Source organism: Pseudonaja textilis, chromosome 3 (genome assembly GCF_049901715.1).
Source record: "Pseudonaja textilis isolate UNSWEBS1 chromosome 3, rPseTex1.2, whole genome shotgun sequence".
NCBI classification, from domain to species: Eukaryota; Metazoa; Chordata; class Lepidosauria; order Squamata; family Elapidae; genus Pseudonaja; species Pseudonaja textilis.
Window position 1 is genome coordinate 47554742 of NC_141992.1, and position 16698 is coordinate 47571439.

Consider the following 16698-nt stretch of genomic DNA (forward strand, 5'->3'; position numbering starts at 1 on the left):
AATATAATATGCTTATTATGTGTTAAACATTAATTTTATTCCTATCTTTTCTTTAACTTGTATAATCCTATGTCATCAAGAAATAATTATTATTGTATTGTTGTTGTGCAAAACCCAGAGTTGCCTTCGTTGAGATAGGTGGCTATATAAATTTGATTAATAAAATAAAATCATTACTTTATTTTATTTATTTTATATTTGCATCTGTTTTTCCCCTCAAAAAAAGAGATAAAACCAGCCAATATCCATATATAAGGAAACATATTAAGTGCAAATGCTGCACAAATCTTTTAATAGAATTTTCATTCCATAGCAAAGGGAAAATAGACAATATAACATTTATTATAATTAACAAGGAGATCGTAAACTATTTTCAGACAAGTACAAACACCAATATCCCCAAGTCAGCATTTGGCATAATATATTATATACATTAGGTACTAATCTGCTCTTGAACTACTTCAAACAAAGAACTGAGTACTTTATATAGCAGTAATATAATACAATGAGAACCACCACCTCATGAAAATTTACAGAGTAAAAACCAACTTCTCAATGCAAATTAATACAGAGACAGAGTGTTGTTCATTTGCATTGTGTTCAAGCATTGTTAACGAGTACAGGCACTAATGCACAACTACTGTTTGATATGTTCAAATTGTATAGGAACATTACAATGAACACGGCCATAAATTCAATTTCAGAGCTACTAAGTTTGTTGGCTCAGTGGGTACAAAAATAGCCAGGAAAATGGTTGAAGCCTGGGAAACATGCCCTTGTCAGTCAACAGGAACATTGATTTACCACCAGCTTATCAGGTACTTTAGAACCAAGGACTGGCAGCACAAGGAAACAAGTGCCAACAACTTAATAACCAGCCATGAACAACCTAATCAACAACTAAAAAGTCATACACAACCAGGCTCCGCATAAATACTACTCACAGAATAAGTTGTCTGATGATGGGTTCCATCATTGAGTCTAAAAGCCTGGAAGATTAAACCTCTAGTCCCAGTGATTGACTCAGATTGGATCCTCCCAACATTATCCTGGGAAGCATATATTTGCCTTCATTCTTTGTACAGGAACATTTCTGGATGTAAACCAGTGAGGAAGTGATTGATTGAAGGCATCTGTAGGTAATCTAAAATTCTGCTAACAAATATCCTAAAAAGGCCTATTTGTAGACAGTGTTCAAATTAGGCAGAGCCAAATTGGCATAGTGGGTAAAAGCCATGAGGCTAGAAGCTGGAAACCTGTGAGTTCTAGTTCTACTTTAACTAGCTAGATGATCTTGGGCCAGTCTGTCTCATAGCCCTAGGAACAAGTCAACGGCAAACCACTTTCAAAAGCCTTGACAAGAAAACTGCAGGGATAGAAACACTGATTTGAAAGAACAACACACACACACACACACCTGAAAGCACACATAGTTTCTTCATAGACACTATGAGGTAGTTAGGAAACTATTCTAAAAGGACCTCTAGAACCAAACTCACTCTCTCATATTACTGACACTTTGTAGGAAAGATGCTGGGCATAGGCAGTAAAAGTAAATGAATAAAGCTGGAAAATCATCTATCATAAAAAATGTTGCTACAGCTGTTTAATTCAAAGTTTCATTAGAGACAAGCAATACCATATTAAAAATGTTAGGTTAAAACCTGTGAGAAACTGTTCCAATAGTTATATGCCACTATCACTGTGCTAGTGGAGATAAGAACTGCATGCCAATACAATTGGAGAGCAGAATAGTTAGGAAAGCTGAGGGTTTACAATTTCTAGATCACAAAATGTTTGTGAAGACAAAGAATTGAGAAAACACACACACACACAAATTATGAGCAAAGATACATGACTCTTCCAGACACAGGACACAAAGATATTCATTTATTTGTTAAATATGTATCCCACTTTTCTTCAATGAGCTCAAAGCTGCTTACTCAACATTCTCTGTTCCAATTCCTCTGTCCTCCATGATCAATTCTATTCAGTGGGCTTGGCTGGGAGAATGTGACATATCCTAACTCACCAGAAAGTTTCCATGGCTAAAAGTAAACTTGAGTCTGAATCTTCCCAGTCACAGTCCAACATTTGACCATTATACCACACTGGCTCTCAAAACCTTCCTCTTCAAAAATTGCAAGAGACTATATAAACCACATAAAGAGGTCAACAGTGGGAAAGATTGCTCACTTCTCCAAACCATTAGCACCATGTGAGTTCGTTATTAGGAAAGACTGTCATACTTGAATTCTCCAATATAGTAACAGAGAGTAATTCTACTTCCACCCTTTATAGAAAAGTCCAGAATATCCTCCCAATTTTAATTTTCAACATTATCCTCCAATTTTACAATACCCTCCAATTTTAATTTTCAACATTAAATAATGCCAATAAGGTTTTATGTATTAAAGCTGTAAAAGGACAATCTACATTACAACTTTTAAAAACTAGGAAGCAGGGGGAGAAAAGGAGTCACTCCTACCTCTGTCTATCAATCCTTCCTCTCAACTACATTTGGGCTTAGAATGAAGAGAAACAAAAGCAAACTTGCTAGCCCTCACGCTGCCAGCACCCCATGGCAAAATTAGAATAATATCCATTCCCAGTCATCAATTTCTTGTCTCACTTAGCTCTGTACACAAACAACAATTTTCATTATTGCAAGACCCATAAAGTCTTGCTATTTTCCCACTGCTTGGAATAGGGCAATACACTTCTCAGTTTGAATGCATGAAAGATAAAGCTTTCTTAGATGGCTGGACAATAACAATCTAACATTTCTCCCACTCTCCTCTCAGCAAAGCAAAATACCCAGATCCTCAAATGCAGAGGTGGGCAACTATGGCCCCTTTATGACTTGTGGACTTCAACTCCCAAAATTCCTGAGCTAGCATGGCTTGCTCAGGAATTCTGGGAGTTGAAGTCCATAATTCATAAAAGGGCCATAGTTGCCCACCCCTGCTCAAATGCAAAATACAGTGCAGAAGATTTTGGAAATTTTACTTTTCGTTGTCCTGGATATTCAGACTAGTAATTTTGAAAGTAATTTGTGTGGAGCTTTGTCCTCAGTTCAAACCAGTCAGTATCATGAGATGAACAAGAATGCAAAATGATTACTCGCTGAGTAAATTACCCAGCAACACTTGTCTATCATAAGAACTGTCTCAGGATAAGTCCCAGCAGCTGGTACCAGTATGCCTTTAATATATGAAGGCTGGGAGAGAAGAGAGCTTCAAAGAAGTCCTTCCAAGGTACTGCTAGGCTGCTGTTTGTGTTCCGAAGTTGAAACTCTTGAAGGTGTATTCTAATCATGATCATTATTTCCCCTGCCACTACTAAAATGAATTATTCATCTACAAAGTGAAAGCAGACTCAAATATGTATTCAAAGTATTTCAGTAATCTAGCAAATTGAAATTTAAGGAGGAGATAGAAAATTTGTAGCTCAGGGCTGAACTGTGGGATCCTCAGTGTCCTCTAAGCTTGGTTGTTTTGTTACAAACATTTCATTACTCAACTAGGTAATATCTTCTGAGGAGGAAATGCCAATTGTTTTAAATTGATTATCACCAATTTTGAGTGACAATCAATGAGTAATTTCTACTATTGTAATTACATTCAGCAATCTAGATTCAAACTAATGGTAATGAAAAACAAACAAACAGACACACTGTGATTTTTCACTTTCTTCCTCTATTAAAAAAAACAGTACTCATCCTTCCTTCAAGACTGCTGCTTTCTAGATCAAATGAAGCACAAAGCCCACACTTGGAATTGATCAGACAAGTAGTCAGCAAGTTTCAAAGCAAAAGGGGCAGAAGAAGAGTGGTTTTTCTTTTTTTTAACTATCCTTTTTTTCCTACTGCGTGTGGATTTTGCTTTTGTTTTTTTGGCACAATAGACCGACAAACTGGGAACAACATAATTGCTGAAATGTGGCATGTAATAATAGCTATTCAGAAGCTATCATTCATATTAAACAGGGTGAAGCAAGCTTCTCATTTGCATGTTTGAGATTATATGCATTTCAAAAGTCATTTCCACAGGATATGAGAATGACATTAATTCCCATGTGGAGTTGTCGATTCCCTCCTGTAGCCCCTCACACTATCAAGTACACACAAAGTGACACAGTATGACACACTTGTACCAGGGAATTCAAAGACAGAATGTTACAGTGACTTGGTTTTATAGAAAATATACATTTCTAGTTAACAATATTATGCTGGATAAAGAATAAGATGAAATCAAATAAAAATTCTTGGAACATAGAAGTTACAAAGTTATCAAAAAACATAGAAAACATTTTAAAAACAAATGCAAACCAAACTTGACGTTTAGCACATGTTAACTCTGCACGTTGCACAATCACATACTCGGTTCAGAAAAAACTACCCTCCATGGTATAAATCCAATTGTCAGAAAGAAAATTTTTCTTTACCTAACAGTAAACACAACAAATATTGTCTTAAGATTTATATACGACTGAACTTCTCTTACTTTATATATTTCTACTAGTCTTGTTGTTCCTTTCCATCAGTTTTTTTTAAATAGATGTTTTATTTGAAATTCGTCTCTTTGTTATATAACATTCACGACTACATGAATACTCACAGAATTCTCTTATTATCTCTCACACAAGGTAGAATATATCTTCCAAGGGATGGCTTGCTGCAATTCAGATATATTTTATAACAAAATGCACTGTTGTTTATATTTCCCATGGCTAGATGGCTGTAGTTGAATGAGGATATATGTAGTGGACAGATCCACATTAAAGTCAATTATCAGTTCTGTTAGTCATTCATTTCTGGTTTAGCATAGGACTGAAGAAAGGGAAAGCTATATAATCATCAATAGTATAAAGTCTCGTTCTTTTAATGCATTTCTTGCATTTACAAAACCTAAGGAAGACTACAATGTAAATTCAATTAAAAATTATTGTCTTTCACTCTCTATGTAGAATATTGACATGACTCGTGTATGAGCATAGATCATTCAAAGCATCTTTTATATACAAAAATGGATATAATTGATAGAATTACAAAAATTGGTATGAAATGGAGATGGCATTTTCTTAATGCACCCAGTATAGGCATTAGCTAAACTTATGTTTTAAAATCAAGATGTGGCCGGGGGGCTGGAGCCTTGTCTTGTCCACAATATGGCATTTCAGAAGGTGGCAGCACATAACTGACTGTGCCTGGATTTTGAAGCTAAGCAGGCTCAGGCTTAGTTAATACATGGATAGGAAAGCAAGTAAAGATGAAAAGAGTTGAAACAAGGCAGAAGCAAACCATTTCTACATTTTGGTCAAGAAAACAATATCAACATTTCCATGAAGTTAACAGGAACCAAGCAGAATGTAAATACACGGACATCGTTATGGGTATATGGCTATGGGTAACGCATCAAATTCTTTTCTCTAACTGCTTATTAATTCTGCTTATGTTTGGCTGAAGATCACAATCATGGCAGACCCAGAAGAAAAATAAAAGGTTGAAAAATCATACCACAATTGTCACTGTGCCATGGCTATTTTCTATAAACTCTGAAAAGAAGAGCACATGGTCAACATGTAGAAGGTCCCTGATTCAATATCTGGCAATTCATTTTTTTAATGATAAAAGTGGATAAGTAGCGATTCAATTAAAAGCTGGTATTGCCAATAATAGGAAATACAGAATGAAATGGATAAACAGTATATCTTCAATTAAAATATAGGGAATGACTTTCCACTATCGGGGAGGGTCATACTTCCAACATGGTAACCACTTCCCTCTGGTGTAAAATTAGCATGAAATAATTACCATAATATAGAAGAATTTAATTAAAAGAAAAGTGCTTTAAAGTGCAGCACCTCATGCACTAAAAATAGGGTTTCAGTTACTTTAAATTATTATGTATTAAAATGAAAACTGTATGGACATATCTGTGATCCCAAGACATATGTACCTGCATGAAAGCAATGTGTCTTCAGCCAATGTGGAAATTAATTTGAGCACCAGCAGTCACTATTAACCATTATTTTGGATTTAGATGGTAGCTAAACATTGCCCAGCCTGGAAAATAACTAGATTTGCCAAGAACATTCCAGAGTCATCTTAGCCTGCTATACCTTGCACAATTGCCTATACCTTGCAGAATTGGTATGCAAGTTGTATAGTTTTACTAAAATCAGATTTTACCTTTGGTTGCAAAAACTAATAGCGAACCTTACACATTTCATCTTTTTTATTCTTGCATATTTGATTTTTCTCTCTTCCTTTTTAGATTTTTTCTCATATTACTTTCAGTTGTCAAACATCTGTGCATTTGACCATTTTTGTCAAGCATATGTATTTTGTGAGAAAACCAATTTTCAAGTAAAGAGAAAAAGTACTGAAGCAAGTGAGATCATATACTACAAAGCATTTAAAGAAAAAAAAAACTGTTTACAGATTTAGAAACATATGTCAGATAATTAACCCACTACTGACAAACACCAGTAAGGGGGGGAGGGTACAGCTGGACAAAGAAAAGGGAAGAACAGGCTTATTCCTGTTTTTCCAGTTTGTTAAGAACCATTTTATCACACAACCATGAAAATAGAACTATCATAAAATAACTTTTTAAACTTTTTAAATAGGCCATATTAGCAAAAGGCTGTAAATGATAACTGAAAAAGTCACATTCCCAGTACTATTATGCAATGTATAATGACTGGGAGGATTCTGATTACCAGAAGCTATTTTTCAATAATTTGTTTTGATTTTATTTATTTGCCAAATTTGTTTGCCACCCATCTCATGGTTCTAGGCAATTCTGAGCAGCTTATAATAATTTTTATAATTATATTTATAATTATAACGTATATCTGCATGTCATGTTTAAGAAATCAAAGGTTCAATTTGCATACCATGGTGTATCTCTGAAGATATAAAATATGAAGTTTTATAAGCACGGGGCTTTAATTGTTTGTTTCAATTTCTTATTTATGCACTATGTACTAGTTCAGGGGACCACAACTCCCAGTCTGTGGACCAGCATAGGTCCACCACATGCCAGATACCAGGCCACACAAACAAGCAAAGGGGTGCATGTAGCCCATGAAAGTACGCCCCTGCTGGTCCAAGAAAAACTTCCTTCCATGGAACTGGTTTCTGGTGCCCGAAAGGTTTGGGGTGCAGGGCACTGTCCTAGTTCATAGAATATGGGCAGAAGAATACAAATATTCCACAGAAAAGAAAAAGAGAACTATCCTTTCTGATGTTAGTAGCACTTTAAAATGCCTTGATCATACTTTGAATATTGCATCCAGTTTTAGTTGCCACAATATAAAAAAAGATGTTGAGATTCTAGAAAGACTGCAGAGAAGAGCAACAAGGAGATTAGGGGACTAGAGGTTAAAACATATGAATAATGGTTGCAAGAATGGGGTATGTCTAGTTTAATGGAAAGGACTAAGGGTGACATGATAGCAGTGTTTCAATATTTGAAGGGCTGCCATAGAGAAGAGAAGGTAAACCCATTCTCCAAAGCATCTGAGGGCAGGGCAAGAAGCAATGGATGGAAACTAATCAGGGATAGAACCAACACAGAAATAGGGCATTGGTACTTACCTGATATGCCCATTCTCTGTGAGCTGTGAAGAGCATCCAGAAATGGAGGTGCTTCAGTCTCTTCTGGAAAGGCTGGGCTTAAAACTCTGGGACGCTCCTCCTCCTCCACAGGACACCTCCCCAGCATCCCTCAGTTTTGCAAAGACTGAGTGCCAAAGTCCAGAACTCATCACCTAATCTAGATCCCTGACTGGAACGGAACCCCACCAGACGGAAAGAAATGGGTGGGGCTGGATGCTCTTCACAGGTCACAGAGAATGGGCGTATCAGGTAAGTACCAATGCCCTTTCTTCCGTGAGCTGTTCAGAGCATCCAGAAGTGGGACATACCAAAGCTTGGCCTGTCCTTAGGGAGGGATTCCGTCTGGATCAAAATCCACTCCTAAACTCTGTGGACCCTCTGCAGGACTCTTCTGCCAAATGAATCGTCCACTGAGGCATAGACATCAATTTTATAATTTCTGACAAAGGGCGATGGTGAAGCCCAAGTTGCCGCTCTGCAAATTTCGTCTATGGAAGCCCATGTGGCCCATGCTGCTATGTTGCCGCACTCCTTGTTGAGTGGGCTGTAATGCCCTTAGGAACTGAGATGGACTGGCATTCGTAACTTTTAGCTATGGTGGCTCTCAACCATCTACCAATTGTCGTCGACGACACCTTGTGTCCTAAAGTGGATGGGTTGAAGGATAGGAATAGAGCCTCAGATTTTTGAAATGCCGTCATGCAGTCTAGATAGATGCTTAACACCCTTCGAACATCAAGTCGATGCCACTGATGCTCCAGTCTATGAGATGGTTTCAGACAAAAATTTGGAAGCACCAACTCCTGCGCTCTGTGGAAGACTGAATTTACTTTAGGGGTGAATGATGGATCCAATCTGAGAACCACTCTGTCTGCATGAAACAAGCACAGGTCCTTTCTCATCAACAATGCTGCCAATTCGGAAATCTTCCTTGCTGATGTGATCGCAATTAAGACAACCACCTTATATGTCAGGAATTTGAGACTACCGGTTCTTAAAGGCTCGAACAGGCCAGTTGTAAGTGCGGCTAACACCTTGTTGAGCTCCCAAGTGGGATAGCGGTGAATTACAGGAGGTCGTAAGTTTGCAGCACCCTTAAGAAAGCTGCGGACATGTGGATGGTGCCCTATGGAATGAAGGTCACCCCAGGATATCACCGAGGCCAAGGCAGCCACCTGTCTGCATAAAGTATTTGGAGATAGGCCCTTGGTCAACCCCTCCTGTAAAAAGTCCAATAATTGTCCTATTGATGGGGTGGTTGGGTCGATCTTAGACCCCCAGCACCAGCGACAGAAAGCGGACCATGTGGCCTCGTATATACGATTTGTTGAGGACCATCTGGATGCTTGTATGGTGGCAATGGCATCCTCTGAAATCTGTTGGGTCTTTAAAATGGCTCCGCTCAACCTCCATATGGCTAGGCTGAGCCATTGTGGGTCCGGGTGAAGTACCGGCCCTTGCGAGAGGGAAACCTTGATGGTGGAATTTTCCAAGGTTGTTCTCTCGACAGGTCCTGTAAGTCTGCGAACCACGTTCGCCTGGGCCAGTAAGGGGTGACCAATATCAATTCTGCTCGTTCCTCCAATAACTTCTGGATTAACCTGGGTATTACAGGGAGTGGAGGAAACACATATAGAAGTCCGGGAGGCCACTGACATCGCAGGGCGTTGACGGCCTCCGCCCCCGAGTCGGGTACCTTGAAATATACCAGGGCAATTGGGCGTTGAGGGGAGAGGCAAATAGATCAATCACCAGTTGCCCAAAGCTCCGCACTGCTTCCTGGAAGACAGACAGGTGTAGGCGCCACTCTGTCTGATCTATTGTGGCCCTGCTGAGCCAGTCCGCTTGTGTGTTTAAGGCCCCTGATATGTGCTCTGCCTTGAGCAAAAGCAGATTGGCCTCGGCCCACTTGAACAACCTGGCCATCTCCAGCATCAGAAGTTTGGAGTGGATACCCCCGTCTGTTTACGTGGGCCTTGGTTGTGATATTGTCTGTCAAGACCAGAACGTGGCGTAATTGGAAAAGGGGTAGAAAACTGTGTAACGCCAGATGAACTGCTCGCAGCTCCAACAGGTTGATGCTTTGTGATTGTTCGGAAATAGTCCAACTTCTCTGTGCAGTGTGGGATTGGAAGTGAGCTCCCCATTCTACCAGGCTGGCATTGGTTGTGATCGTTGCCCTGCAAGGTTCCTTGAAAGGACACCCTTTTTTTTAATCGTGTTTTACGACCACCAGCGGAGCGATTGGAGAACATTGTGTGGTACCTTTATCCGGACATTGGAAGTGGCTCTTCCGGATCGCTGGAAAGGTAGCAGGAACCATTGCAGATCTCTAGAATGGAATCAAGCCCAAGGCACAATGGAAATACAAGAAATCAGTTTCCCTAACAGTTGAGACAGAACTGCCAGGTAAACCCTCTTTAAGGCTCTGATCTCTCTGGCCAAAGACTAGATACTATTCAACCTGTCCTGAGAGAGAAAAACCTTGCCCTCCACGGTATCTATCACTGCCCCTAAATGAACTAACCTAGTTGAAGGGATCAAATGGCTTTTATCCCAATTTATGGAAAAATCGTGACCTTGAAGGGTCTCCAGAGTAATCTTGGTATCCAAATTTGCTTGATGTCTGGAAGATGAGAAAATTAAAATATCATCCAGATAACATTGTAAACAAATAGATTTGATCCTGAAGAAGGCAGCCAAAGCCGCTAGGACCTTGGTAAAAGTCCTAGGGGCCGAAGCCAGACCGAATGGTAGGGCGATATATTCGTAGTGCCGATCACAATAGCAAAATCTAAGATATTTGTAGTGAGCAGGTCTAATTGGTATATGTAGATAAGCCTCTGTCAGATCTATAGAGGTCAGGACATCATTTTCTCTGATGCTGAGCAGAATGGACTGGAGAGTAGTCATTTTGAATTTTCGATAAACCAATGATCTGTTCAGACGTTTGAGGTCCAGAATTGCTCTCCAGCCTCCCGAACTCTTTGGGACCACAAACAATAGAGAGTAACAGCCTTGACCCCGTTGTTCAGATGGGACCTCTCTAATGGCTCGAATATGCAGAAGATGATTGATAGCCTCCTGCATCAATGCTCTCTTAATGGGGTCCGTGGACCTAGGGCTCCTAATGAAAAAGTTTGGAGGGGAGGATTGAAACTCTAGCGCCAAACCAAACCTAACAGAGTCCCTGACCCACGCATCAGAGGTGGATCGGTCCCATTGATCAGCAAACAATTTTAGTCGCCCTCCAATGGGAACTGCTGTCAAGGACTCACTTGGGGCGACAACAAAATCGGCCTCCGGTACCTCTGGAGTTTCTTCTGTTTTGGCCTCCCCGCTGACCTTTGTCGGAAGATTCCGACCTATCCTGTCTAAAACTGGGTCTGTAGCCTGATGTTCTTTGCGATCTTGGAACAAATGGGCCTTAATAGTAGGGCTGAAAGGAACCCCTTCAAAACGACTGGGGCATTCTGTTTTCAGACCTCCGAAAAAGAGGGGGAAGCACTTTTTTCTTGTTTCTATTCTCAATAAGCAGGGGCTCCAAGACACTGCCAAATTATTTATTCCCCGATATCGGGGCTGATGCCAACTTGCATTTATGCTTGGTATCCGCCTGCCAATGTCTGAGCCATAGCAGTCTCCATGCTGATACGTGAGATGCTATGGCTCTACACGAGAATTTGACTGCATTAAATGTGGCGTCGGCGGAGAATTCTGCCGCTGCAATAATCTTAGCAATGTCCTGGTGGGTTCTGACATTTGACGCCGGCAATATATCCCTCAAGTGGAAGAGCCATCGTAGGGAGGACAGTGTAAAAAAGGACGCAGCTGTAGCTGCCCTAATGGCCCAGGCATCAGAAACATGCGCCCTACGAAGTGCCAACTCTGCTCTCTTTTCCTCCGGTCTCAGGGCTTCCTCAGCCTCATTGGGAAAGGTTGAAGAAGAGGCCAGTGCCACAATGGGCTCATCCACCTCTGGTGTTTTGAGAAAATTTGAAAACTCTGGTGCCAAATTATAATATTGTTTATCGTACCCTGTTGGGGCTGGGTAGGATGCTGCTGATGCCCACTGATTTTGTACTAATTCAGCAAACATACGAGGGACAGGAATAGTTTCTGCCTCATTAGCCGGTTGTGAGATTATTAGTTCCTCGGATTCGTCCTGAGACCCTTCTGACAATGGATGAGGGCTTGATGTGCCTAGTTTAGCGGTGTTCTTTGCTTTGAACAGTAAAGCTTTAAAGAGGTGCAGACAAAAAAGGCCAGAAAAGGTAGGCTGGTCCAGAATGGGGCCTTCGTCATCCGACATTCCTCATTCTAGTGGGTCAGCCTCTGACAACCCCAAGTCCATCTGATGGATCGACCCCACCTCCATGAGAACATCATCTAATTCCATCTCCTCCTGAAGACCCTGGACTGGTATGTCAGGGATACTGGGGAATACCTGAGTTTGATGATGTCCCATATGCGCAAAGGATCGAGCAGACAGGGATCCCGCTTCCAAAGTAGCTGAAAAGTGTCTGGTCCGGATGGATTGCTGAACTCCAGCCACAATGCCCTTTTGTATGGCCATCTCCATCCACTGCCTCATTTCGATGGGAATAGTCTCAGGTAATCTCTCCTCCTGTCTTAAACTGGCGGCCGTAGGGCTGAAGGTTGCCTCTGGGATTCGCCGGGCAGTGCTCATTGGAGGAAATATGCCTGTGGGAGGCTGTCCAGAAATAGCCTGTCTGGGCTGGGTGGATAAGTCCAAGGGCCCCAACAATGTACTTGGGCCCTGATCCGATTGTTGTGTCAAAGCCATCTTGTCTGCCTCCCTGGCCCATTTCTGCAACTGCCTTTCCAAGGATTGGTACCGTCTATGGGCATCCTTATCTGCTGCCTTAGAGGCCTTTTTGGGGCGCACTGACTTATTTTGGGACTTATTTGTCTTGGAGCGGAAGACGTTGTCACCTTCCATTGTGGAGGACTGATTCTCGTGCCTCTAACTTTAATTTTTTTAAAAATTATTATTATTATTAATATTATTAGTACTTAGGGGTAATGCCTACATCTGTGGTTGAAAGTAGAACGCTTCTCCAGGAGTGTAAGTCTATTTATCTATATCTATGCACACACACATACACATATGTACCCATACACATACGTGCCTATATCTACATGTAAAACTGTGTATATGGGAAACTGTATCTAAGGGTCCCCAACAAGGGAAACCCCCAAGCACTCCAAGTCAGAAATATTCTGGATCCCTGGTCCCCAAGAAGGGAAACCAGCTATACAGGGCCTGATGGATCCTTTCCTGTCAAAAACGTCCCGCTGTTTGAAATGGCACTTGTGGTTTCACTCCAATGTAATGATCCAAAAGCAATTGCAAAAAGAGAGAGAAAAAATTCCTGTTTAAGGACTAGCCTGCTTATCCAACGCCAGCAAGATAAAAGAGAAATAATGCCAGGGAAGCGGAGTGGGATGGTACCGGCCCCGGTCCCCAAGAAGGGAAACCAGCGGGGAATGGCGCCTGTGATATTTAGGCGTGAACTTGAAGCCAGCTATTGAAAATGGCGGGAAGGCAGAATCTCCAATGTTAATTGCCTGAGCAGTTTAACGAGCCATTGCTGCTAACTCTCTAAATTGTCAGATAAATGATCCTGTCAGTCGAAACGGCAAGAAGAAGTGAGCCGTGGCTGTGACCGCTCCGCCAAGATCACAGAGATAAGACGATCGGGGGATTAGATAATCTAATTGCCTGAAGCGGCCATCCCAGGCTGCCTGCGGAGTGGCAGGCTCCGCCAGCCACAAAGAATTGCTCTCAAACTGATCAGGGGAATGACCTAATAGAGCCACAAGCCTTGAAATCGCCAAATTAATTGGGAAAAATTTACAAGCCAAATTAACCCAAGAGCAAACCTGAATTTTGACTAGCTGAATCAGAAAACCGTTGCAGCCAGGGAGTGCACAACCTCTTACCACGAAGGCTGAGCTAAAACTGGGGGATGCTGGGGAGGTGTCCCATGGAGGAGGAGGAGTGTCCCAGAGTTCTAAGCCCAGCCTTTCCAGAAGAGACTGAAGCACCTCCACTTCTGGATGCTCTGGACAGCTCATGGGAGAAAAGGAGAAATTTCCTGACAGAACAATTACTCAGTAGAACAGCTTACCTTCAGAAATTGTGGGTGCTTAATCACTGTAGGTTTTAAAGAAGATATTGGACAGCCATTTGTCTGAAATGGTGCAGGGTTTCCTGCTTGGGCAGTGAGTTGGATTATAAGACCTCCAAAGTCCCTTTCAATTCTGTTATTTTGATAGTGCAATCTAGCATGAAATTTTTAAATGCCCCAAAAGGATATATATTATTATTTATTAATCTAATTATTTATTAATAATTTACCTCCTCAATTATAAACTGTTGTGCAAAATGCTCCTTAGTGATTGATCCACAGCAGCTCCATTTTGATTCATTTGCAAGGAAGCACCATGAAGATACAGAATATAGCTACGAGATTATCACCCCTTTTGTGTTAATTATATGACCAATGATTAAGCCAAGATCTATGATCAAAGTATAGCATGCATGGTCACAAAAATATGTTGTTCTTGTAATTTTGGATCTGTATTGAATGATATATCAATATGACCAGTAATGAGAACTGCTAGATTTAAAAGATGCTAATACTATTTGTTGTTAAAAAAAAAAAAGTAACTGGTGCTAGGCATGTAAAAAAATAAAATGCAAAATGACAATGTTAAATTAACACTAGTACTTTATAAGCTCTTTGAAAAGGTAACTACGTAAGTGAATAAAAAGTGTTTGCACGAAAGGAGCAAACACTCATCCTACAATGATTAATTAAAGTACTGAGTTGAATATCTAATTACTGTTATTTTTAGGTAGAATTAAAATAAACGTATTCAGTAACTGCCATTCCATTTTACTATTCTTATTTGTTTATTTCAAACACATTTTATTTAGCAATGGAAAAAGGAGGCAGGAGAGAGGTGAAAAAAAGAAGAAAAAAAGGCTACTAGAGACCCAATACCATATGGCAAATGGCAAATAGGCATATTAATTACTGCTACTTTTTAATTAACAATTGCTTAATCTGAGCAGTAACATTTGCCTTGACATCTTTTGACTCTCTGCTAACCTGTGAAGTGCACATGCCATGCCAAGTCATCAATTAATTTTTATTGACATTTTCTTCCCCTAAACAGGCACAATACCAGGGTTTTCCAATTAACACCTCAGCACTCTCTAATTAGTGCAATTAACAGACTGATGGATGCCTGGAGTTTCCCAGAAGGGAGAGCAGAGATCAGTTGGTTTTGCTATGTGGACAGATCTCCCACTGAGAGCAAGCACACATAGCCGAGGACGCAAATTATCCTCTAGAATTTTAAATGGGAGCAACTACAGGTTTGTATATATGCGTATTTCATAATTTTCATGTATTTCACACACATTTCATCCTAAATATATGAAGACACATTAGTGTAGTCACCAATAACTATGCCTCTTTACTAGCATTAGTATATTTAAATTTACAGAACTCTTAAGTTGTCATGAATTACTGTTTTTCACAGAAAAATCTATTATAATTATATTACTCAAATACATTGCATATATTCTTCTCATGGAGCTCTTGAAGCAGCAAGAATAAATACATGTGCCACATTTCCCTTTCATTTCTTGTCCCCTTAATCTATAAGACTTTCTTTTGTTTATCAAAACTGTTATGGTCAACTAAAAATGTCTTTTTGAAATGCTATTTCTCCTTTCTGAATATTATTCCTTTATACCAGGGTGATATCTCAAGTTCTCTATTGCAGTCTTGCTGCAGTCCTCCTGATTTGGTTGAGACTTGCAATGATACCATATCCAAATTAAGTTAAATGATAGATACAACTGCCAATACAGCTCTACATATAATTGGCCCAGTTTTCTTATGCCAGCAAAAATTTATCACCTCATATCCCTGGGCTTCTCCTCTTCTAAATATCAAGTAAATAATAATCTTGCCAAGTATATACTTGTTTCAAGGAGCAACCAGAATCTCCATGTCTTCTGCACTTTCCCAATGACCATTTCCAACTGCCACAGAACCTTCAGTCACGAAAAGTTCTGCCTACACATTTGACTCTTAAAGTAATAACAGAAGATGTAGAACCACAAACATAATCTGTCTTCGTGCCCTCTATCGCAATTGTGAAATTTCAGATGAAATACACAGTAGATTTATAGCAAAAGTATAAAATATTAAGCAAAACCTTGTTTCAAATGTTCCAAAACATTTGCAGAAATGGAATAGATGTAAAATGAATAATCTTTCTTACGGAGACATCAAAAAGATTACAGAATGAATGCTGCTTCGGGAGAAGAGAAAATCTAATTGAGGTATCCATCAGAATGGGTTTTTCTTTCAGGGTTTTAGGGGGGAAAGAAGACACTTATCTCTATCAGAAACAATGAAGTATGGGTTAATTAGAAGCAATTATCCACTAAATCTAAACCAGAAGTCCAAAAAACAAGTCAATATTCAACACTTGGCAGAAAAATACACATCTAAAACAGGTTCAATATTGCATACTGCATTTATTGATTTTAGGTTTAAATTCAATCTACAGTAGTTCCCAGAGCAAGGCTATGGACTAACCCAAAGAATACTACTACTGATAGGCAGTTACTATTGCAAATCTTAATAAGATTTCTAGAATCAAAGTTTAATGCTATGCGCAACTACAATAAAGATATTACAACCACAGAGGAGAGGCAGCGATGACTTTTATAGCCCCTGCTGTTTAATCTGTACATTTATGAACAAAATAAATGACATTACCCACCCCCCAAAAAACCTAGCAAACAGACATACTGCAACTTTGTGGTATGCAGACTACACAATATTTCTGTCACAAATGTTAATTGGATTTAAATGAGTTCTGAATGCTCTGGCCAATTACTGATCTGAGGAAGCACATGAACTCAACTATAGTAAAACTAAAATTCTGATCTTTACAAAGAGACCCATCTACACACCTGGGAGATAAACGGTCAAAGTACTGAACAAGTGAAATCTTTT

General features: G+C 39.9%; 1 protein-coding gene across 12 annotated transcripts in view; it reads right to left on the minus strand.

Annotated features, from left to right (window-relative positions):
* The window catches only part of FOXP4 (forkhead box P4), a 166773-nt gene that overhangs the window by 113594 nt on the left and 36481 nt on the right, over positions 1 to 16698 (minus strand). The window contains exon 1 of one of the 12 annotated variants that reach the window (XM_087929540.1): positions 945 to 1093. The exons of the other annotated variants lie outside the window; for them this stretch is intronic. The gene's annotated coding sequence lies outside the window, so the exon portion shown is untranslated. Of the gene's footprint in view, positions 1 to 944; positions 1094 to 16698 lie in introns of those variants that run through there. 12 annotated transcript variants of the gene reach the window in all.